This window comes from Terrapene carolina, unplaced genomic scaffold, assembly GCF_002925995.2.
Source record: "Terrapene carolina triunguis isolate 2854851 unplaced genomic scaffold, T_m_triunguis-2.0 Scaffold88, whole genome shotgun sequence".
Taxonomy (NCBI): Eukaryota; Metazoa; Chordata; order Testudines; family Emydidae; genus Terrapene; species Terrapene triunguis.
Window position 1 is genome coordinate 10,878,130 of NW_020664439.1, and position 4,809 is coordinate 10,882,938.

A 4,809-nucleotide genomic window follows, 5' to 3' on the forward strand; every position below is an offset into this window, starting at 1 on the left:
TCCTCTCCCCTTTTCAGACCTAGCAATATTTTTTTTCACAGAGGCATTTTTAATACCAGTGCTCACTACTTTACATAAAAAAATCAAGAGGAAATATGAGAGGCCCATGGTAGGTGAGGTAAGGCTCGGCTCAGAGTCAAGCTTAAAAGCTTGTACGTTCCACCAACAGACGTTGGCCCAATAAAAGATATTACCTCTCCTACCTTGTCTCATATGCTGGGACCAATATTGCTACAACGACACTGCAAAGAAAAGAGTAAATATGGTCAGGTGAATTCCAGTATACTATAAGGCAGGGTAACAGATATAACTGGCAATAGAAGCCATGCTTCAACTCTGGAGGAAGAGATGAATTATTCTAGCTGGAAAAATAGAAAGCATCCTAATCAGGCTGTAAAGTGACATCCCAATGCTAATGTAATAAGCAGAAACTTGACTTGTCAGGCTGGTATTTGTTATACTCTTGATTGCCATACACTATGGGTGGAATGCTAAACTTCAGATGTTTAAGGGAGTCTGGCTGAAATATATTAGCCCAGTGGTACATATCAAACCATGGCAGAACAAAGTGCTCAAAACTAAAGCATACAACTTTGAGCCAACTATTTGCCATCATAAAACAGTACTAGTAATGGGACTTTAAGAATAAGCTATTGAAATAATGACCCTTGGTATGATCGAAGGGAATATGATTTGTTTGGGGGGAGGAGGAATGTTTGAAAAAGATGTGGTAGAATTGGAAAAAACAATGGAGCAGAACAGAATATTCTGCTGACAAATCCTGAGTGTGTAGGGAAGCACACTACAGGGAAAGGTTTGGATTATGGAGCAATAATGAAAACAAGCTCTCCATTGCAGAGCTTTCCATTCTTAAGAAATCAAATTTTGTGGAATATTTAATTTACTAACTATAAAGCATAAAAAATACCTGTTCTTGTACCAATAGCTAAATTTTCCAGGTGCTTCCTCAGAGATTAACAAACTCAGCTAAATTCTGCTTTTTCATTAGTAAACTGAATAATGAATATTATAAGAAGTGAACATTATGGGTGCCTTGTGAATGACACCATGCCTCCTGGTAACACATTAACATTCGAATTTTCAGCTAAAAACTATGTTTCTGTATCTCCATTCTTCCCTGTCTGAAACTAATCTGAACCTACCCCAGACTCCCCCCAGTCTCCAGAGCATTCAGAAATAAAAAAGAATGTTAAACAGAGAACCAGGCTACCAAGAGTGACCTTCATAATTACTGTAACAAGATAAGAGTACTGGAGGCAGTTGGCAGAAAGGGGGAACTAGAATTAAGGAACATTTCCCCCCAAGGTTGCTCCTTCCAGCTTTAAAGAGACAAGGCAGCCTTTAATTCAGCAAAGAAGTCTGTACCATTGAATCATGATGGTATTTCTAAGCTACATCAGAAAAAACAACTCCTCTGTATAGCAACCTGCATCACCAGAGCCTGTGTAAAGGGAAAAGGGTGCAGGGAAGGATGGGGGTGGGAGAAATCATCAACCAGTAGTTGTTAATCCCCCTCCTGTGCAGGTGGACTGGGAATGGGCAATCAGGAGTGGGGGGGTGGACAAAGCCTTGACTCCAACTCCTTTACATGATGGCCAGTGCAGAGTGGGAAATGAACTGAGCCAGCAAAAGGACTACTTCTTTACCTGGAGCAAGAAGGAAGTAGAAACCAGACTGTGGCTGTCAGAGCCAGAGTTTGGCTCCTGCCCTCTTCCAGGAGTAGTGCGGCTATGAGCTTTTCATTGCTTAGGCTGGATTGCAAGGCTACCATCCTCTTAGGAAACAAGTAGAGTCACAGTACTTAACTATCGTCAGTCCAGAGCAGTGGCTTTTGGAGACAAGATGTAAATGATCTCTAAGAAGAGCTGAGACTTTGTTATGGCTCTAATTTGTGGGATGAAGCAGTTCCTCTCTTTATTTATGCCCCCCAATAACAACTAGATCCTATCTGAAAAGACGCCAGCTTAACTTTCATTACGTCTTCTTCTCCTAGGCTGTGTAGAATTTGAGCTCAGGAGAGACAAATGATGTAGAAGGCTTGATTTAGTTTTGAGCTTAATTTTAGTTGTAGATAGGAACAGAGAAACTGCCATATTGGGCTAGCCCATCTGTTGACCTAGTCTAATCCTTTTCAAATCTTGTTAATCTTTTTTTACTCCATAATATCTTGTGGCAAGAATTAATTATACTTTGTGTAAAACTATTTTCCTCTATCAGTTGTAAATGTATCGCCTTTCCATTTCATTTGGAGGCCCACTTGTTCTTATAGTATGGGAAAGAGTAAATAGGACACCCTACTGATCTTCTCTTGTGCCTACTATTTTAGAGAACTCTATCTTATCTCTAATTGTTCATCTCCTCTCCAAGTTGTAATATTTTAGTCTGTCATGTAAAAGTTTCTCCATGCTGCTACGGGTATTATACATAGCGAATGAAGGTGTGATTGCAGCACCGATAGGCATACTTATGCCAGCTTTAATCTAGCTAGCACAGATAATAACAATAACCACCCAGTACAAGCATGCCAGGACTGTGGGTACCTGCTCAGGTTGCTAGTCTATGCTAAAGTCAGTGCCATTTCTATGGTTACCTGTACCGGCTACCCATGTTACAATCACACCTTCATTTGCTCTGTACGCTAAATCATTTTTGTCCCTCATCCTGGGGGCTCTTCTATTTCTAATTTTTTCTCTTTGTCATACGATGAACACAGTAGCTTAGGATAGGTGTACCATCAACGTATATAATGACATTATAACATTCTCAGCATTATTTTCTATTCCATTCCTTATACATCCTAATATTTTGTTTGCCTTTGCTTCCGCACATTGAATAAGATGGTCTCACTGAGCTGTCCAAAATCCCACCGGTGCCTAAACATTCAAAAGTGAATGCTAATTTTGCATGCCCAACCTTAGACTTCTTAAAGGGGTCTGATTTTTAGATCATGTGCATAGCACTTCCTGAAAATCAGGTCCCTTTAAGATGCCTTAAGTTAGGCAACCAAAAATTGAGGCACCCAAAAGTGCTAGTCACTTTTGAAAATTCAGACCAGAATCTTTTTCCTGAGTTACTGCAGTTATTTTAGATTCCAGTTACGGACACTGACAAAGAGAAACTCATCACATAGACACTCAGTTTCATAGGGGGTCTGATTCTGCCCGGTACTGCACATCTCAACTCCTAGTGGTATCATGTGGAATTGAGCATGCTTAACTCCTCCCAGGAGATGCCCAGGATCTTGCAAATTCAGGCCCCCAATCCCATGCCTGCACAACAGTAATTTAGCAGCAAAAGTATATTATTGTTACTCTGGACCTTGAGTGCATTTGTAGTCTCACTATTTCCTTTATAGCCCCTATCAATCTTGACTAGAAGGGTTCATTTGGGGCTGAAACTTGGTTTTGCACTGCAGGTGCAATTTTTTACCAATTTTGAAAAACATCTACTGTAGATCTTTTCAAATTATAAACAGAAAGGAGGGAGGTTCGTGGTTTCAGGTGCTTTGCCAGGGCTCAAATACTTCTTTAATCTTTTAGCTATTTTTAAAGTGTGTGTTGGCGGGGGGAGGGGAGAGGAGGGTATGGTCACTAGAAATTAAGTAGGTTATTTTGCACTTCCTCATGACATGTTCTCAGTGGAAATTCCAATATTTTCCCCTTGCTCAAGGCCTGATCCAAAGTCCATCAAAACTACCATTGACTTCAAGAGGATTTGGATCAGGCTGTCAGGGCACATGCAAGATAGCTGAAATGGTATGACTGTTTGGTTATTGAGACATAAATGAAGGCCTTGATGCTGTAAAGACTTACACATGTGAATGTCTTGACTTCAGAGAGGATTATTCACAGTATGTAAAGATAAGCATGAGTAAGTCATTGCAGGATCAAAGCCTAAGAAATGTTTTAATGAATAAATGTTTTGTGTCACAACCTTTATAGTGTTTTGGGGTACTATTTTTAAAAACACCATACATGGGCCTCTCTACAGCAGTACAAAGCAGCCAGAGTGCACCAAAGAATATGCTCCTATGCATTTTCTTTCCCTTTTTAGACCTGAAAATAATTTTCCAAATTTTTTCTCCCAGGAATTCAAGAGAGAGAAAAAAGAAAGTTTAATTTAATTATTTTTTTCCTATTGCTACTTTCATAAGTGCTAAATTAGGAGAGAAGTTGGTTAATGAGGAAGTGAGCTTAGACATCAAGATGCTGGTTGAAATGGGAGTGAGATACTGTATTTAATTTTTATTTTACTTCTCCCTTATTGAAGGGCATTCATGACCAGGTGCTGACTTCAACTCTTTTAACCTGTTATAATCTCTTCACAGTAGAAAAAAATTCATAAGCTGGCCATAATTTCTTGTTTATCCAGCAATCACTGAAATAACTGTTATTCTATCTCTCCATTCCAGCTAATAAACTAAAAATATTTTTCATTTCTCAGGCACTGGTGAAAGAGACAAGAAAAAGATCAACCCTAGAAAAGTTGCCTTTAAAAAAATCGGACTGAAGATTCACTATTTCTACAAAATGATAAATCTATACATTTAATCGGCCATTTCTTTCTATAAACCTCCATTCACAAAGGAATCTCCAGGGCTTGAAATATGTTCATCTTTCACAAATCCTATTAAATTCTCATTTTCATTCTTTATCAATAAATAACACTTGGACAAAACTTGAAATAATTACTGACACTTCAATTATGTTACGGTAATTGTTTTCAGAACAGAGAAATTACATCTGCATTGATTATTTGGCTGTATTCATCACAAAACTTAGTACTGCA